Source organism: Ovis aries, chromosome 10, assembly GCF_016772045.2.
Source record: "Ovis aries strain OAR_USU_Benz2616 breed Rambouillet chromosome 10, ARS-UI_Ramb_v3.0, whole genome shotgun sequence".
NCBI classification, from domain to species: Eukaryota; Metazoa; Chordata; class Mammalia; order Artiodactyla; family Bovidae; genus Ovis; species Ovis aries.
The window spans coordinates 44,412,077-44,433,970 of NC_056063.1; positions in this window are offsets into that span (position 1 = coordinate 44,412,077).

Sequence of the window (21,894 nt, forward strand, 5' to 3'; positions counted from 1 at the left end):
GGGAAAGTTCATAGCAATACAGGCATACCTCAAGAAACAAGAAAAAAAGTCAAATAAATAACCTGACTCTACACCTAAAGCAACTAGAAAAGGAAGAATTGGAGAACTCCAGGGTTAGTAGAAGGAAAGAAATCTTAAAAACTAGGGCAGAAATAAATGCAAAAGAAACAAAAGAGACCATAGCAAATATCAACAAAGCCAAAAGCTGGTTCTTTAATAAAATTGACAAACCATTAGTCAGACTCATCAAGAAACAAAAGAAGAAAAATGAAATCAATAAAGTTAGAAATGAAAATGGAGAGATCACAACAGACAACACAGAAATACAAAGGATCATAAGAGACTACTATCAGCAATTATATGCCAATAAAATGGACAACGTGGAAGAAATGGACAAATTCTTAGAAAAGTACAACTTTCCAAAACTGAACCAGGAAGAAATAGAAAATCTTAACAGACCCATCACAAGCACGGAAATTGAAACTGTAAAAAGAAATCTTCCAGCAAACAAAAGCCCAGGTCCAGACGGCTTCACAGCTGAATTCTACCAAAAATTTGGAGAAGAGCTAACACTTATCCTACTCAAACTCTTCCAGAAATTGCAGAGGAAGGTAAACTTCCAAACTCATTCTATGATGCCACCATCACCCTAATACCAAAACCTGACAAAGATGCCACAAAAAAAAAAAGAAAACTACAGGCCAATATCACTGATGAACATAGATGCAAAAATCCTTAACAAAATTCTAGCAATCAGAATCCAACAACACATTAAAAAGATCATCCATCATGACCAAGTGGGCTTTATCCCAGGGATGCAAATCAATCAATGTAATTCACCAAATTAACAAATTGAAAACTAAAAGCCAGATGATTACCTAAATAGATGCAGAGAAAGCCTTTGACAAAATTCAACATCCATTTATGATAAAAACTCTCCAGAAAGCAGGAATAGAAGGAACATACCTCAACATAATAAAAGCTATATATGACAGACCCACAGCAAACATTATCCTCAATGGTGAAAAACTGAAAGCATTTCCCCTAAAGTCAGGAACAAGATAAGGGTGCCCACTTTCACCACTACTATTCAACACAGTTTTGGAAGTTTTGGCCACAGCAATCAGAGCAGAAAAAGAAATAAAAGGATTCCAAATTGGAAAAGAAGAAGTAAAACTCTCACTGTTTGCAGATGACATGATCCTCTACATAGAAAACCCTAAAGACTCCACCAGAAAATTACTAAAGCTAATCAATGAATATAGTAAAGTTGCAGGATATAAAATCAACACTCAGAAATCCCTTGCATTCCTATACACTAATAATGAAAAAGTAGAAAGAGAAATTAAGGAGACAATTTAATTCACCATTGCAATGAAAAGAATAAAATACTTAGGAATATATCTACCTAAAGAAACTAAAGACCTATATATATAAAACTATAAAACACTGCTGAAAGAAATCAAAGAGGACACTAATAGATGGAGAAATATACTATGTTCATGGATTGGAAGAATCAATATAGTTAATATGAGTATACTAATCAAAGCAATCTACAGATTCAATGCAATCCCTATCAAGTCACCAGCGATATTTTTCACAGAGCTAGAACAAATTTGTATGGAAATACAAAAAACAAACAAACAAACAAACAAACAAACAAAAAAACACCTCAAATAGTCAAAGCAATCTTGAGAAAGAAGAATGGAACTGGAGGAATCAATCTGCCTGACTTCAGGCTCTACTACAAAGCCAGTCATCAAGACAGTATGGTACTGGCAAAAAGACAGAAATATAGATCAATGGAGCAAAATAGAAAGCCCAGAGATAAATCCACACGCCTATGAACACCTTATCTTCGACAATGGAGGCAAAAATATACAATGGATTAAAAACAATCTCTTTAACAAGTGGTGCTGGGAAAACTGGTCAACTACTTTAAAAGAATGAAACTGGAACACTTTCTAACACCATACACAAAATAAACTCAAAACGGATTAAGGATCTAAACCTAAGACCAGAAACTATAAAACTCCTAGAGGAGAACAAAGGCAAACCACTCTCCGACAAAAATCACAGCAGGATCCTCTATGATCCACCCCCTAGAATACTGGAAATAAAAACAAAAATAAACAAATGGGATCTGATTAAAATTAAAAGCTTCTGCACAACAAAGGAAAATATAAGCAAGGTGAAAAGACAGCCTTCTGAATGGGAGAAAATAATAGCAAATGAAGCAACTGACAAACAACTAACCTCAAAAATATGCAAGCAACTTATGCAGCTCAATTCCAGAAAAATAAACGACCCAATCGAAAAATGGGCCAAAGAACTAAATAGACATTTCTCCAAAGAAGACATATGGATGGCTAACAAACACATGAAAAGATGCTCAACATCACTCATTATCAGAGAAATACAAATCAAGACCACAATGAGGTACCATTTCACACCAGTCAAAATGGCTGGGATCCAAAAGTCTACAAGCAATAAATGCTGGAGAGGATGTGGAGAAAAGGGAACCCTCTTACACTGTTGGTGGGAATGCAAACTAGTATAGCCACTATGGAGAATTGTGTGGAGATTCCTTAAAAACCTGGAAATAGAACTGCCTAATGACTCAGCAATCCCACTGCTAGGCATACACTCCAAGGAAACCAGAATTGAAAGAGACAGTGTACCCCAATGTTCATTGCAGCACTGTTTATAATAGCCAGGACATGGAAACAACCTAGATGTCCATCAGCAGATGAATGGATAAGAAAGCTGTGGTACATATACGCAATGGAGTATTACTCAGTCATTAAAAATAATACATTTGAATCAGTTTTAATGAGATGGATGAAACTGGAGCCGATTATACAGAGTGAAGTAAGCCAGAAAGAAAAACACCAATACTGTATACTAACACATATATATGGAATTTAGAATGATGGTAAGCAAGACAGCAAAAGAGACACAGATATATAGAACAGACTTTTGGACTCTGTGGGAGAGGGAGAGAGTGGGATGATTTGGGAGAATGGCATTGAAACATGTATACTATAATGTAAGAAACTAATCGCCAGTGTAGGTTTGATGCAGGATACAGGATGCTTGGGTCTGGTGCCCTGGGATGACCCAGAAAGATGATATGGGGAGGGTGGTGGGAGGGGGGTTCAGGATTGGGAACTCATGTACACCTGTGGCAGATTCATGTCAATGTATGGCAAAACCAATACAGTATTTTAAAGTAAAAAATAAATAGATAAATAAATAAAAAGTAAAGAGCACAAAAATAAATAAAAAATTAAAAAAAAAAAAGATAATTAGAGATAACAAGGAAGCATTTCATGTAAAGATGGGCACAATAAAGGACAGACACTCTATGGACCTAACAGAAACAGGAGGTATAAGAAGTGATGGCAAGAATACCCAGGAAACTATACCTAAATGATTTTAATAGCCCAGATAACCATGATGGTGTGATCAATCACCTAAAGCCAGACATCCAGGAATGTGAGGTCAAGTGGGCCTGAAAGGGTAACAGGCAGGAAAGCTAAGGGTCTCCAAATGGAGGAAATAGGCTGCTAGTGTCAAATGCTTTTTATCTCTCTTAAGCAGCAGGAGGAAACAAACAAGTGTCAGATTTTTCTCCTTCTCTATAAAAACTCAAAGGGAGATTTCTTTTAAAATTCTGTGTTGCCATGACTACACCTGTTTCCACCCAAACAACTTTTCTCATACCTTGAGCTAACCAATGAATTTTTCCTATGGAAATGTTTTTCTTAAGCTATGTTAATGAACCATGTATTTACCCTAGACTCTGTCTTTCTTCAAGTCAATTCCTCTTAAGAGACTCAGAACCAATAATGGTTCAGAAAACCAGCATGTTTTACTCATACATTGTTCTCCTAATCTATGTTAATGAAACTATATATTTGCTTGGAAACCTACCTTTCTTCAAGATTCATGTCATTCCTTTTATGGCCCAGGACAACTCATCTCGTGACAGTGTTATCTCAAAATGCATGTTGTGGGTGAGGGGCCTGGAGCCAGTGTCTGAGGTTTGAGAAATTCACTTTCTCCAATTAGCAGCCTGCTAGTACAAGATGCTTGCTCTTGAAATAAAAGTTATGACCAACCTAGACAGCATATTAAAAAGCGGAGACATTACTTTGTCAATAAAGGTCCATCTAGTCAAAACTTTGGTTTTTCCAGTAGTCATGTATGGAAGTGAGAGTTGGACTGTAAAGAAAGCTGAGAGCTGAAGAATTGATGCTTTTCAACTGTGGTGTTGGAGAAGACTCTTGAGAGTGACTTGGACTGCAAGGAGATCAAACCAGCCCATCCTAAAGGAAATCAGTCCTAAATAGCCATTGGAAGGACTGATACTGAAGCTGAAACTCCAATACTTTGGCCACCTAAGGCGAAGAACTGACTTATTTGAAAATACCCTGATTCTGGGAAAGATTGAAAGCTGGAGGAGAAGGGGACAACAGAGGGTGAGATGAAATGGTTGGATGGCATCACTGACTCAATGGACGTGAGTTTGAGTAGGCTCCAGTAGTTGGTGATAGACAAGGAAGCCTGGTGTACTGCAGTCCATGAGGTCGCAAACGGTCAGAAATGACTGAGTAACTGAATGGAACTGAACTGAGTAGCTATATAACATCCAACTAAAGACTGTCTGGGGGCACTCTTTCTGCTCACTTCTGCCTATGTCAGAAGCTTTGATTATCTCTTTTATACTTTTATAAAACTTTATCACACAAAAGCTCTGAGCAATCAAGCCTCATCAATGGCCCCAGATTGAATTCTTGTCCTCCAGAGGCCCAGAATCCCTACATCTTTCCCAGCTCAAGGTAACCTTTCATGCCTTAGGAAGCATCACTCCGAGCAAAGTTAGTGGAGGTGATGAAATTCTTATTGAGCTACTTCAAATCCTAAAAGATGATGCTGTTAAAATGCTGCACCCAGTATACCAGCAAATTTGGAAAACTCAGCAGTGATCACAGGACTGGAAAAGATCAGTTTTCATTCCAAACCTAAAGAAAGGCAATGACAAAGAATGCTCACACGACCACACAGTTGCACTCATCTCACACACTAGCAAAGTAATGCTCAAATTTCTCCAAGCCAGGCTTCAACTGTACATAAACTGAACTTCCAGATGTTCAAGCTGGATTTTAAAAAGGCAGAAGAACCAGATATCAAATTGCCAACATCTGTTGGATCAAAAAAAAAAAAAAAAAAGGGGGGCAAGAGAATTCCAGAACAACATTTACTTCTGCTTCATTGACTACACAAAGTCTTTGACTGTGTGAATCACAACAAATTGTGGAAAATTCTTCAAGAGATGGAAATACCTGACCACCTTACCTCCTTGCAGAGAAATCTGTATTCAGGTCAAGAAGCAACACTTGGAAGTGGACATGGAACAATGAATTGACTCCAAATTGGAAAAGGGATATATTAAAGCTGCATATTGTCACCCTGCTTATTTAACTTATATGCAGAGTACATCATGCAAAATGTTGTGCTGGATGACACAAGCTGGAATCAAGATTGCCGGGAGAAATGTCAATAATCTCAGATATGCAGATGACACCACACTTACGGCAGAAAGTGAAGAACTAAAGAGCTTTTTGATGAAAGTGAAAGAGGAGAGTGTAAAAGCTGGCTTAAAACTCAAAATTCAAAATAAGAAGATCATGGCATACGGTCACATCCACTTCATGGCAAATAGATGGGGATACAATGGAAATACTGACAGACTTTATTTTCTTGGGCTCCAAAATCAATGTTAGCCAAGAAATTAAAAGATACTTGCTCCTTGGAAGAAAAGCTATTACCAATCTAGACATCATATTGAAAAGAAGACATATTACTTTGCTGACCAAGGTCCATCTAGTCAAAGGTTTGGTTTTTCCAGTAGTCCTGTATGAATATGAGAGTGCCAAAGAATTGATGTTTTTGAACTGTGACGCTGGAGAACAATCTTGAGAGTCTGTTGGACTGCAAGTCTGATTGACTGCAGATCAAATCAGTCAATCTGTAGGAGATCATTCCTGAATATTCATTGGAAGGACTGATGCTGAAGCTAAAGGTCCTGATGTGAAGAACTGACTCATTGTAAAAGATGCTGATTCTGGGAAAGATTGAAGGCTGGAGGAGAAGTCTAAATAGCAGTCACAATGAACGTAGGTCTCACTCTAATTCAGTATGATCTCATTGAACTTGATTACATCTGCAGAGACTCTATTTCCAAAAATTCTAATGTTTCCATGGGAATGAATATTGAAGTAACTCTACTAACCGAGAACAGTGCAGGGTGGAATAAGAAGAGAGAAATCTTTTGTAGAATAGGTATGTGCATATCATTTAGAAAAAGTATCCATAAATAAGTACTATAAAAGTTGGCTAGTTTTTAATATTTAGAAATGTCAATGAAGGGTACTTATTGAGATGGGGAAAACTACTGAGGCCAGTGCCATAGCTGAAAGTAATCTTATCATAGTAAATTTTGAGGGAACTTTTTTTTAATGTCAAGATTATGTTTCTCAGCAAATTGATTTTTATTCATTTTTGAATATGTTATTCATGTTGGATTTGATTTTTGAAATGTAAACTGTATTTACTAACCTGCAAAACTAGTGTAACATCAGCTTACTTATTCTTTAAAGTATAAAATAACTTCAGTTTATAAATTCAACATAAAAATATAAATGACCATAAAAATGCATAATATCAAATAAGACTTCATCTCAAGATGACCAAACATAAAACTTAAGAGTTGCTTATTAAACTTGAAAATGAGTCTACAGACATTTCTGAAACTTTGTCACTTTCCAAAATTTGTTTTCCTCTCCTCAATAATAAACATTCACATTATCCTTTTTGTCAATCTTAAGAACTGACATACCTTACAACCAACATCATGGTTTTTGAATGAAGTAAAATGCTAAATGAAAACTGTTTATGTCATAGAGGTATTAAAAATTCAATCTGTAAATATTAAATCAGTATAAATTATGTGTCATACCTAGGGCTAAATACTTGAAACGTAATAAAAAAATTACATAACGTGATAAATAATATAATACAGCCATCAAACATCTTTGATTACTTCCTTCTTCTTCCCTGACTTGCCACATCCTATGTATAGATGGGCTGCTGATTATAGTTAAAAATTTCCTCTCACAATCAGGTTAGCCTTTTTTGTGCAAAAATGTTCATCATTCCAGTTCAGTTCAGTCACTCAGTCATGTCCAACTCTTTGCGACCCCAAGAATCACAGCAGGCCAGGCCTCCCTGTTCATCACCAACTCCCTGAGTTCATTCAAACTCATGACCATCGAGTCAGTGATGCCATCCAGCCATCTCATCCTCTATCCTCCTCTTCTCCTCTCCTGCCCCCAATTCCTCCAAGCATCAGAGTCTTTTCCAAAGAGTCAACTCTTCACATGAGGTGGCCAAAGTATTGGAGTTTCAGCTTTAGCATCAGTCCTTCCAAAGAATACCCATGACTGATCTCCTTAGAATGGACTGGTTGGATCTCTTTGCAATCCAAGAGACTCTCAATAGTCTTCTCCAACACCACAGAAACTATAGCCTTGACTAGATGGACCTTTGTTGGCAAACTAATGTCTCTGCCAATACTCTATCTAGGCAACTTTGCTTGATCTTTTAATTTCAGCTGCAATAACCATCTGCAGTGATTTTGGAGCTTCTGACACTCCACTGTTTCCTGTTTCATCTATTTTCCATGAAGTGATGGGACCAGATGATCTTAGTTTCGAATGTTGACAACTTTTCACTCACTTTCACTTTCATCAAGAGGCTTTTTAGTTCATCTTTACTTTCTACCATAAGGGTGGTGTCATCTGCATATCTGAGGTTGTTGATATTTCTGCCGGCAATCTTGATTACAGCTTGTGCTTCTTCCATCCCACCGTTTGTCATGATGTACTCTGCATAGAAGTTAAATAAGCAGGGTGACAATACACAGCCTTGAAGGACTCCTTTTCCTATTTGGAACCAATCTGTTGTTCCATGTCCAGTTCTAACTGTTGCTTCCTGACCTGCATAGAGGTTTCTCAAGAGGCAGGTCAGGCGGTCTGGTATTCCTATCTCTTTCAGAATTTTCCACAGTTGATTGTGATCCACACAGTCAAAGGCTTTGGCATAGTCAATAAAGCAGAAATAGATGTTTTTTCTGGAACTCTCTTGCTTTTTCGATGATCCAGTGGATGTTGGTCATTTGATCTCTGGTTCCTCTGCCTTTTCTAAAACCAGCTTGAACATCTGGTAGTTTATGGTTCATGTATTGCTGAAGCCTAGCTTGGAGAATTTTGAGCATTACTTTACTAGCGTGTGGGATGAGAGCATTTGTGCAGTACTTTGAGCATTCTTTGGCATTGCCTTTCTTTGGGATTGGAATGAAAACTGACCTTTTCCAGTTTTATAGCCACTTCTGAGTTTTCCAAATTTTTTGGCATATCGAGTGCAGTATTACACAACATCTTCTTCCAGGATTTGAAATAGCTCAACTGAAATTCCATCACATCCACTAGCTTTGTTCATAGTGATGCTTTCTAAGGCCCACTTTACTTCACATTCCAGGATGTCTGGCTCTAGGTGAGTGATCACACCATCATGATTATCTTGGTCATGAAGATCTTTTTTGTACTCATTTATGAACCAAATAATGGGAATTTGAAAAGCATCTGTCTAGTCTTGCCATAAGTATATTAGAGAGCCATACATGAACTTTATTTAAGTTATATTGGGATAGTTCTTTGTAGTAGGTCATTTCCTGGAACATGAAATGGGCAGTGGCTGTGGAATAGTGTTTAATTGCTGTTATTTTCCAAGAATGTTTGGCTCAGATAAAATTCAACATTTTCCGGGGAAAGCTAAACCAACAGAAATTTGGGGAATCAACTAATACATGAAAAATAATCTGTCTTTGTTTTTGCTGTTCAGTCACTAGGTGATGAATGACTCATGTCTGATCCCATGGACTGTAGTATGTCAAACTCCACTATCTCCTGGAGTTTGTTGAAATTCATGTCCACTATCTAACCATCTCATCCTCTGGTGCCCTTTTTCCTTTTGTCACAGCATCAGATTCTTGCCTAGAGAACCCCATGGATGGGTAGTATGAAAAGTTAAACTCTTAACTGAACCCTTGGTCTTTAGATAATTAAACTCCGTCATCCATTTCAGAAGGTCAACTGCATTGCATGCAATTAACACGCAAGCAATTATTATATTGTTTTATATTCCATGTGATCAAAATGGACATTTTTTCACTTTAATTTTTTTTTTCAGTTTTTGTTCTACCGACAATTTACAAAAACATACATCTTGTTACAAAAGTACCATATAAATCAGATTATTAGATATAATGCCTTCCTTAGGAAGAACCAGTGCTTCCCTGGTATTTCAGCTGGTGAAGAATTTGCCTGCAATGCAAGAGGCACTGGTTCAATTCCCTGGTGGGGAAGATCCTCCAGAGAAGGGATAAGCTACCCACTCCAGTATTCTTGGGTTTCCCTGGTATCTGAACTGGTAAAGAATCTGCCAGTAATGTGGGAGACCTGGGTATTCTCCATATTCTTGCCTGGAGAATTCCATGACTGTATAGTCCACAGGGTCACAGAGCTGGACACAACTGAGTGACTTTCACTTCACTCACTAGGAAGCACACCAATCTTAATAGCAAATTCATTAAGTAAAAATTATTTTTTCTGTCTTGAATTCTAAATTCTCTTTCTGTTGGTTAATATAATTTTATGTTCTCTGTGGTTCAACCTGCTTACAGAAAAACACATAAAAGATAACACATACATTACTGCAATTTAATAGTCCAATTTCATCTTTTAAATATCATATTGCTTTTCCCACTATTATTTGCTGAAATTGAGTTATGCATTATGAAAAATTTATATTTAAATGCATTAAAACAAACATTTAATGTCAATTTCCATATTAGATTTAGGAAATAGTTTTTTCTAGTCTTATTGTGAGACACGTAACAATTTCTTTCTATGCAGTTCATTAGAATTCATAAATTTTAATGCATTACTTAACCATTGAAAAAAGAGATGGTAATTAAGGCTGAAAAAGAATGAGCTCAAATTACACTAAAAGCTATGTGCCCAGAAATAAGTGGTGGGGTCATGATACTTACTACTACACCTTAGCAAAATTCCTGAAGTTGATATTTCCAGAGACTTTTTTCTATATACTTATAGCTGCAAAAAGAATGTAAGAAACTATTTTTTAGACATAAGATTAATTAAAACAAACATACAGGAGATTATTTCATTAAAACCTTGTGTGTATAAAAAAATGCTCACTAGAGATTTAACAACTATGAGAGAAAGAGGTATTTTGACCTATAAGATTTGAGAAAGTTTATAGAAATAAACTTCCCTTTGGCATGGAATACAAAACTCTTCACCCTTACACCCTTTGGGCATTGGCAATAACCAGTGTAGAATAGTTGCCGTCATAACTTTGCCAAATGCACTCTATAAGGGGAAGAAAATATATTATAAGAATCAACAGTTAAACAAAACTCACAAACAAAACAGCTGGAGGGGAGAGTATAAAGAATAATTCAAACTACATTGTCCATCTGGAAAAAGACTTCAAGGCTCTCAGAAGTCGTCCTTAATGTTTCTAGGTACTTTTTGTTTCTTCCTTGCTTGTGAGTTCAATTTATAGAGCGTCTGCTATTTCCGTTTTATGCTCTGAGGGATGAAAAAGAATGAGATGTGTTACAAAAAATAGTAACTAAAATCAAGACATGAAAATATATTTTTTGAACATGGGAAATAAAACTAAATCCGGCCATACTGTCTTCATTTTATATTATTTGATAACACAAAGTTAATAATCAATCTACATTTCTGATATAAATTCTTATTTCTAGTTTAATGTAATTCTTATGTCTAGTGTAACCATGAGCACCTTCTAACTACATAGTTTACACACTAGCCTTCATGATATACACTCCTGAAAATCAAGGTGGTTTCTGACATTCTTTCTTGTTTTGCCATGTAAAAAACTGGTTAAATATTGTGATTCTGAAAAGGTACTCAAAAACTGAGCATTTTATGCTCAAAGGGTAAAAAATATGGAAACATATATCCAGAGCTAAGAGTAAATCATGCAAGGCTTTGCCATATTTCTGGGCCATATCTTAGCATATGATCATTCTGGCTACAATAATAAGAGAAGAAAACTTGATTTCAACCAGCTTACAAACAAAAAAGTCACTTCATCAACTGCCTTTATTTTCTGTATTCTTATTCGGTGTCACATAGTAGTCCTTGATCAAGTAGGACCTATGTCAATAATTCAAGCTTTGGGAAAATCTGAAATGGTTTCAGTTCAGTCAATCAGTTGTGTCTGACTCTTTACGACCCCATGGACTGCAGCACGCCAGGATTCCCTGTCCATCAACGACTCCCTGAGGTTACTCAAACTCATGTCCATTGAGTCAGTGATGCCACACAACCATCTTATCCTCATTGACTACAAATAAAATCTTGAATTTGTTTCGATTTCTAAATACTGAAGCTTAGAAATTTTCATTAAGTAACTGGAAAAGCAAAAAATTACAGGTAATGTGAAAAAGAAAGCAACTAAGATTCTAAATTTTTGGATCAATAAAAAATAAACCAAGAATCACACACTTCACTTGCGAGCCCTGTGACCTAACTTCAGGCATATCAGGCATTACAGATTCAGTTCATTTTGGGGGTGGGGGGGAAGCAATCTTGATCTTGAAATGATGCATCACTTGGTTGTTTTCAGAAATCAGGGGGAGAACAATAGAGCATGATCACCCATCAGTGTTTTAGTTATTCAAATATACTTTAAAATATATTTGAACCATGCACAGTAGTTGAGTGTATATATATATAAATATTGTTTATATATATATATAATACATATGATAAATAAGTAGAATAATATTTTACTTTTAAAGTTTTTATTATAGGAAAGATATGTATTTGAACAAAGCTTTTCTTAAGTTTGATTAAACTTGACTACCCTTAGTTTAGACTACCCTTTCAAAATGTGTGCTTTTTAAAATTTTTGCATCCTCTGGCCAGCAGATGAAAGTATAAACATGTGGCAAAGAGTAATGCCACTTCCAATTAAGAATTCAAATATTTTGCTTTTGATACAAAAGTAAATATTACCTGGAAATCTGTGAGATGCTTCTGTGTTTAAAAGCTTTTGTCCATACAAAAACAAATCTTTTTGGTTGTTAAGGGGAAAAAAACAGCATTGTCAAGATTTGTCTTTTATATTTTAGTACGAGTTTAAATACATCTGCAGCTACTCCATGTATTCTTCAAAATAGACATGAGTTTGCGTTTGTAAAATCATAACCTTAAAGCACTTTATAGATTTAAATTTCTGTAACTTTTAATTACATAATTAGCCTGTGAAGTTGAAAGAGTTTCCCACTCGACCAGATGTATGTTTGAAGTTTTATTCATTGCAAAATTCAGACTTAAGAAGAAAAACCACTAGACCATTCAGGTATGACCTAAATTCAATCCCTTATTATACAGTGAAAGGGACAAATAGATTCAAGGGATTAGATTTGAAAGATTGGCTGAAGAACTATGGATGAAGCTTCATGACGTTGTACAGGAGGCAGTGATCAAGACAATCCCCAAGAAAAAGAAATGCAAAAAGACAAAATGGTTGTCTGAGGAGCCCTAACAAATAGCTAAGAAAAGAAGAAAACTGAAAGGCAAAGAAGAAAAGGAAAGATTTACCCATCTTAATGCAGAGTTCTGTAGAAGAGCAAGAAGAGATAAGAATGCATTCCTCAGAGAAAAATGCAAAGAAATAGAGGAAAACAATAGAATGGGAAAGGCTAGAGGTCTCTTCAAGAAAATTTGAGATACCAAGGGAATATTTCATGCGAAGATGGACACAATAAAGGGCAGAAATGGTATAGACCTAAGAAAGGCAGACAATATTAAGAAGAGGTGACAAGAATACACAGAACAATATGAAAAAGATCTTCATAACCCAGATTACCATGATGGTGTGATCACTCACCTAGAGCCAGACATCCTGGAATGTGAATTCAAGCAGGCCGTAAGAAGCATCACTACAAACAAAGCTAGGGAGGTGATGGAATTCCTGTAGAGCTATTTCAAATCCTGAAAGATAACACTGTGAAAGTGCTGCACTCAGTATGCCAGCAAATTTTGAAAACTCAGCAGTGGCCAAAGGACTGGAAAATGTCAGTTTTCATTACAATCCAAGAACTTCCAGATAGCCAAGCTGGATTTAGAAAAGACAGAGGCATAAGAGATGAAATTGCCAACATCGATTGGATCATTCATAAAGCAAGAGAGTTCCAGAAAAACATCATCTTCTGCTCCATTGACTATGCCAAAGCCTTTGACTATGTGGATCACAACAAACTTTGGAAAATTCTTCAAGAGATGGGAATACCAGACCACCTTACCTACCTCCTGAGAAATCTGTATGCCAGTCAAGAGGCAACAGTTAGAAGCGGACATGGAACAATGGACTGGCTTCAAAGTGGGAAAGGAGCATGTCAAGGCTGTGTATTTTCAGCCTGTATATTTAATTTCTATGCAGAGTACATCATGCAAAATACTAGACTGGATGAAGCACAAGCTGGAATCAAGATTACCAGGAGAAATATCAATAACCTCAGATATGCAGATAACACCACTTTTATGGCAGAAAACAATGAGGAACTAAAGACCTCCTGATGAAAGTGAAAGAGGAGAGAGTGCGAAAACTGGCTTAAAACTCAAAATTCAAAATAAGAATATCATGGCATCCTGTCCCACAACTTCACAGCAAATAGATGGGTAAACAATAGAAACAGTGATACTTTATTTTCTTGGCTTCCAAAATCGCTGGAGATGGTGACTGCAGCCATGAAATCAAAAGACACTTGCTTCTTGGAAGAAAAGCTATGACCAACCTAGAAGGCATATTAAAAAGCAGAGACATTACTTTGCTAACAAAGGTCTGTCTAGTCAAGCTATGGTTTTGTCAGTAATCATGTATGAATATAAGAGTTAGAGTATTAAGAAAGCTGAATGCCAAAGAATCGATGCTTTTGAACTGTGGTGCTGATGAAGATTGTTGAGAGTCCATTGGACTGCAAGGAGACCAACCAGTCAATCCTAAAGAAGATCAGTCCTAAATATTCATTGGAAGGATTGATACTGAAGTTGAAACTCCAATACTTTGGCCACCTGATGGGAAGAACTGACTCATTGAAAAAGACCCTGATGCTGGCAAAGATTGAGGGCAGTAGGAGAAGGGAATAACAGAGGAGGAGATGGTTGGATGACATCACCAATTTGATGCACATGTGTTTGAGCAAGTTCTAGGAGTTGGTGATGGATAGGGAAGTTGGGTTTGTTGTAGTCTATGGATTGCAAAGAGTCAGATACTACTGAATTACTGAAATTAGCTGATTCATATAAAATGATTTGTATAGAATTTATTTAAAATATGGTATTTTTTCTCTCCTTTTCTAAGGAAATAGTTCAAATATAAATTCCTCCACAAAAATGTAACCTATTAAAACACTGTGAAGATGCATTGTAATTTTATAAGAAAACACACTTATTTAGCAACTTCTGGTAGAAAGTTGTTTTCACTCAGTTTTTCAATTTATTGTATCTTATTCTTTTCATGAGAAGGTAAAATGCACAAAAAAAATAATTAGGATGGTTGAATATTTTCACCTCAGTCCCAGAGGTTTAGAAAAACTTATCATTGTTGAGTATACTTATTGAGGTCACAAAAGGGACTGAGTCACAAATAGTTACCATTTTTCACTCATTAGAATGCATAGATTTAAAAAGTCTAATAGTGCTGTTGAAGTTGTGAAGGAACTGGAACTTCATACCGCTGGTGAGAGTGGTAAGTGGTACAAACATTTTGGAGAATTGCTTGACATTTTTAATGGTATAACAAAATAGTATATTATTATTACATAAAATATAATTTATGTCTGCATATGGCTCATAAAATACATATATACATATTCATATGTACATAAACAGGTATCTTATGAGCCAGAGGTGTATATACATCTTTTAAGCCTGAAATTTCACTTTCACACATTTACCCAAAAGCAGTGGAAATATATATTCTTAAAAACACTGATAAAAGGATATTTCAATCCAGTTCAATCACTCAGTCGTGTCTGACTCTTTGCAGCACCATGGATTGCAGCATGCTAGGCTTCCTTGTCGATGGAGCTTGTTCAAACTCATGGAGCTTGTTCAAACTCATGTTTATAGAGTCAATGATACCATTCAATCATCTCATCCTATTAGTCCCCTACTCCTCCTACTTTCAGTCTTTCCCAACATCAGGGTCTTTTCCAGTGAGTCAGCTGTTCTCTTCAGATGGCCATAGTATTGGAGCTTCAGCCTCAGTTTCAGTCCTTCCAGTGAATACTCAGGACTGATTTCCTTTAGGACTGACTGGTTTGGTTTTCTTGCTGCCCAAGGGACTCTCAAAGTCTTCTCCAACACCACAGTTCAAAAGCACCAATTCTTCAGTGCTCAGCATTCTTTATGGTCCAACTCTCACATCCATACTAATACTAAAAGTAATTTTAGACCATCCTTATTCATAATAGTCAAAAACATGAAAAAACATTAATGCTCATTAACAGAGAAATTGACAAATTGGATAATGGCTTGTGATATTCTCAAAGAATGCTTTACTTTCTGCCCATAAAAAATGAATACACTCAGCTCAGTTCAGTCGCTCACTCGTGTCCGACTCTTTGCGACCCCATGAATCGCAGCACGCCAGGCCTCCCTGTCCATCACCAACTCCCGGAGTTCACTCAGACTAGCGTCCATCGAGTCAGTGATGCCATCCAGCCATCTCATCCTCTGTCGTCCCCTTCTTCTCCTGTCCCCAATCCCTCCCAGCATCAGAGTCTTTTCCAATGAGTCAACTCTTCGCATGAGGTGGCCGAAGCACTGGTGTTTCAGCTTTAGCATCATTCCTTCCAAAGAAATCCCAGGGCTGATCTCCTTCAGAATGGACAGGTTGGATCTCCTTGCAGTCCAAGGGACTCTCAAAGTCTTCTCCAACACCGCAGTTCAAAAGCATCAATTCTCCAGTGCTCAGCTTTCTTTACAGTCCAACTCTCACATCCATACATGACTACTGGAAAAACCGTAGGATTGACTAGACCGACCTTAATCGGCAAAGTAATGTCTCTGCATTTGAATATGCTATCTAGGTTGGTCATAACTTTTTTTCCAAGGAGTAAGCGTCTTTTAATTTCATGGCTGCAATCACCACTTGCAGTGATTTTGGAGCCCCCCCAAAAATGAAGTCTGACACTGTTTCCACTGTTTCCCCATCTATTTCCCATGAAGTGATGGGACCAGATGCCATGATCTCCGTTTTCTGAATGTTGAGCTTTAAGCCAACTTTTTCACTCTCCTCGTTCACTTTCATCAAGAGGCTTTTTACTTCCTCTTCACTTTCTGCCATAAGGGTGGTGTCATCTGCATATCTGAGGTTATTGATATTTCTCTCAGCAATCTTGATTCCAGCTGTGTTTCTTCCAGTCCAGTGTTTCTCACGATGTACTCTACATATAAGTTAAGTATGCAGGGTGACAATATACAGCCTTGACGTACTCCTTTTCCTATTTGGAACCAGTCTGTTGTTCCATGTCTACTGGTACTCAAAATAACATGGACAATTTTCTTTACTAAAAAATCAGTCTAAGATGTCAGACAGAAAAGAATAAATACTATATACAATTGACCTTTGAACAACATGGGTTTAAACTGCATAGGTCCACTTGTACATGGATTTCTGTCCCCAACAAATATGCACTCCTGAACTACAGTATCCACAGCTGGTTGAACTCACAGATGCTAAAGAGAGGATGGTGGACATGCAGGGCTGACTCTAAAGTTATATGCAGATTTCCATCCCCTGGGATTTTGCCACCCCATCCTCCCCCAGTATGTTCAAGGGTCAAATGTGTGAGCTTTATGGAACTCAAGTAACAGATAGTCTCTGGTAATAGGAATAAGATGAGTATCTGCAAGGAGGGAGGTGTGAAGGGGTAGGATATGGGAGACAAAAAGTAATTTTGGAGCATGATAAAAATTTTCTATACCTAGCTGAATATGATAGCTACAGGGTTGAGCTACTATGCTAAATACATGTAAAACTGACTGCCTAAGTACAATTCAATTTATTAATATGTTAATTTTACCTCTACAAAAATATGAATCTAAAATATAGCAGCAGCAGTAATAATGATTCATATTTCTCACAGCACAAGGAATAATAATATTATATACTTTATTTAATAAATCAGATGAAAAGAGAGGATATTTAATAATATATGATGTCTTCATTGAATCTTAAAATATCTATTTGAAATTATAAAAGTAATATAAAATCATAGTAAAAATGTGTTTTTATTTATTTTTTGTTTGTTTTTTGTTTTTTGTTTTTAGAAGTATAGAGAGGTAAACAGTGAAATAACACCCTTCCTTCATCCTCATTGTTTACTACTAATGCTAAATATATAATGGTAAAGCTTTCTTTTTCTTAGAAAAGGAAATTATGTCAAAATTAATTTGAGTACTTGCATGACTGCAAATTTTTATTGTATTCCCATACTGAAGTCTAAATTTAAAACTATTTTCCATGTGCATAAGAAGACACTAATTCCTTTTTTCCTAGAATGTACATTAGTGCTGGTTAGAAGGAAGATGATAGTCTGATTCTCACTCATTTCAAGGCCACCAAACTACTCTCTTCTTTCCCATTTTTTTGGATAATACTTACTCTTTTCAATCAAAAATTAAAGCACAGCAATATTGATTAGGTTTGTTTTCTCATTTGTCATCTCCTGAATTGTTTCAAAGAATATTTGAAGTATTCAGGTCAGGGGAAATATACTTAGTTCTTAATTTTACCTGATCCACTCTCTCTGTCATTTTTATGACATGGAAATAGAAATTAATGAGATATTCTGTTTCCATTTTATGTGTATTTTTAAATAATAAAAATAGCTGTAAGATAATTTATTAAGCATTTATCAAAAATGAAGCATCTTAAATTCTTTGGATGGATTATTTCATTTAAACCAACAAGCTATTTTATGAGGTAAATATTTTATTTAAACCAATTTTAGAATATTAGAAAGCAGAGTATTTATAAGCATACACAGTATTGTAAAGCAATTATTCTCGAATAAAAATAAATTTTAGAAAAAAATTATACAAGATGACATGTTCAAAAAATCATAGCACCTTGAAAAGATTAGATGAACTATACAATCATTAGTCTTTTCCTTTTTATATATGTAAATTCTCCTAAACTTTATTTTATAATTATCAAATTTGATCATCACTAACTTTTATTATTAATCAGCATTTCCACTGAAATATTTGCTTTATCTTTCTTTATTGAGATATAATTTATACAAATTAAGATGCACAAATGTTAAGCGTACATTTGGTAGCATATGATAAATGTGTATATCCATGAAGACAAAACCCATTTTAACATACAGAATATTTCTATCACTACAGACATTTCTATCATTCTCATTCCAGTCAGTCACTGGAAGGAGTCACTACCACTGCTGCTGCTGCTGATGCTGAGTCGCGTCAGTGGTGCCTGACTCTGTGCGACCCCATAGACGGCAGCCCACCAGGCTCCCCCGTCCCTGGGATTCTCCAGGCAAGAACACTGGAGTGGATTGCCATTTCCTTCTCCAATGCATGAAAGTGAAAAGTGAAAGTGAAGTTGCTCAGTCATGTCTGACTCTTAGTGACCCCATGGACTGCAGCCTACCAGGCTCCCCCGCCCATGGGATTTTCCAGGCAAGAGTACTGGAGTAGGTTGCCATTCCTTCTCAGACATCATCTGCTATAGTTCTGTGAAAAAAAAAAAAAAAATATATATATATATATATATATATTATTTACATAGGAATTGTGTTGACTCTAAAGATTATTTAGGTTAATAAAGTCATTTAAACAATATTAATTCTTCCAATCAATTAATATTGTATGTCTTTCCATTTGTTTTTGTTGTCTTCAATTACTTTTATCAATGTCTTATAATTTTCTGAGTACAGATATTTTATATCCTTAGGTTTTATTCTTGAGTGTTTTATTATTTTGAAGCAGTTGCAAATGGGATTTGTTTTTATTTGCTCTTTATCATTGTTTATTTTTAGTATATAGAAATGCAATAGATTTCTTTATGTTAACTTTATATCCAGCAACTTTACTGAATTTATTTCTTAGCTCTAATGGTATTTTTGGTGATGTCTTTAGATTTTCTCTGTATAGTTTCATTTAATCTGAAACAGTGACAGTTTTACTTCTTTTACAATTTGGATTATTTTTACTTCTATTTCTTGACTGATTGTCTTGGTGAGGGTTTCTGGTACTATGTTAAATAAACGTAGTGTAGGTGATATCCTTGTCTTGCTCCTAATCTCAGAGGAAATGCTTTCAGCTTTTCATCACTGAGTGTAATGTTAACTATATATGTTCTTTATTATGTTGAGGTATATTCTTTCTAAATCCACTTTGTTGAGATATTTTATCATAAATGGATGTTGAATTTTGCTAAAGGCATTTTCCTACATCTTTTGAGTTGATCATATGTTTTTTATCCTAAATTTATTATGTAGTATATTACATTGACTGACTTTTGGATACTGAAGTATCTTTGCATCCCTGAAATAATCCCACTTGATCATGCTGTATGAACTTTTTTAATGTATTGTGGAGTACAGTTTGTTTAATATTTTTTGAAAATTTTGTCATCTGTATTCATTAGTGATATTGGTCTGCAGTTTGTTTCTTTGTGATATGATTGTCTGATTTAATATCAGGGTTATGCTGACCTTATAGGATGATTTTGGAAGCATAATACATTCTGCAAATTTTTGAAGCAGTTTGAGAAAGATAGGTGTTATTTTTTCAAATGTTTGGTAGAATTCACCTGTGAAGCTGTCTGATCCTGAGCCTCTGTTGGGAGTTCTTTTATTAACAGATGAATTTCACTTTCAGTAATTGGCCTACACAACTTTACATTTCATCCTGATTAATTTTTGGGAGAATGTACACTTCAAGGAATTTCTTAAGTGATCTATGTTACTGGCATATAATTGTTTGTAATAATTTTTTCTTATCCTTTGTGGTCCTGTGGTATGTGTTGTAACTTGTCCTCTTTCATTTCTGATTTTATTTTGGTCCTCTCTCTCTCTCTTTTTTTTTTTTTTTCTTGATATGAGAATTGCTAAAGGCTTTATAAGTTTTATTTGCTCTTTTAAAGGATCAGCTCTTATTATATTGATCTTTTCTATTGACTTTAAGTATCATTTTTCATTGTTTCTGCTCTGAACCTTATGGTTACATTTCTTCTAATAGCTTTGGATTTTATTTATTTTTCCTTCTCTCATTAATTGAGAGGTAAATTTTGATTATTTTAAACTATTCTCATTTTTTAAAGAAGGCTTGTGTTGCTATTAACCACTCTTTTTTTTTATTTTTTTTGCTGTGCCTCACTTTTGATAATTTTATTTTCATTTTTACTTGTCCACAAGGTTTTTTTTGTTGTTGTTGTTGTTGTTTTTTAATTTCCCATTTGATTTATTCAGATTTATTGGTTACTTAGTAGCACATAATTTAAGCTCCAAGTGTTTATTTTTTGAAGTTTATTTTTTTTTGTTATCATTGGTTTGTATGATTAGAAATTGTAAAGTAATTAACCTCAAATTAAAATAAATAAATTTAAAAAAGAAATGATGCTTGATATGATTTCAAATTTAAATTTACTTATACTACTTCTTTATTTTATTTTTGCTAGCTTTTAGTAGAACTCTATAACTTGTGCCAGATGGTTCATCTTCTCCAGTGCTTCTCTCATAATATTCCCTGTCTCCTATTACCTTCTGTGTGCATGTACATGCCAAGTCACTTCAGTTGTGTTTGACTCTTTGCAACCCTATGGACTGTAGCTTGGCAGGCTCCTCTGTCTATGGGATACTTTGGGCAAGAATACTGAAGTGGGTTGCCATGCCATCCTCCAGGGAATCTTTCCGACCCAGGGATTGAACCTGCAGCTCCTGCAGCTCCTGCATTGCAGGCAGACTTTTTACCACTGAGCCACCATGGAAATTGTGGCACAAAGCACATTGGTGTGCATCTGCTTGTGCTTTTGTCTCCTCTTATCCAGTAAATACTATCACCAACACTGATTCCTTGTCTTCTCCTCTTACCATTATAATCACAAGTAATAGTATAAATAGGCAAAATATGCTAAGAAATTACCAAGTGTCAGAAATTATTCTAACCTTTTAATATATATTTGTACCTCATTACAACTCTATGTCAGGTACTATAAATGTGGCAATTTAACAGCTCAGGAAATGAAAACACAAAATGTTGAAATTATTTGCTCATGGTCACAAAAACCAAGATAAAAAGAGCAGCTTCAGAGCCTGGCCTCTTAATCACTATAAAGCCTGGCTGCTCATAGCTGTTCCAAGTAAATGGTTTTCCAACATTGCAAATATAATTGAAAAAATAATCTATATCTTTGAAATCACACTTTAGTTTCATGAAGCATTATTTTGTTTCAAGTTAGTTTCATAATAAATTGTATATAAAAGAAAAGTCAAATAGGAATTTGAAGAATTATATAATCAATGTAGTTAATGAAGACAACTAAATTGTATGTTTTTTTATTTCCAAGTACTTCAGAATACTAAATAGTGTCAGGAAAATGAGAGAGTTAAATCTTAGGCAGGTTGACAGGCAGTTCAAGGCCCCTTGTGGAGGTAAACATTCCTTT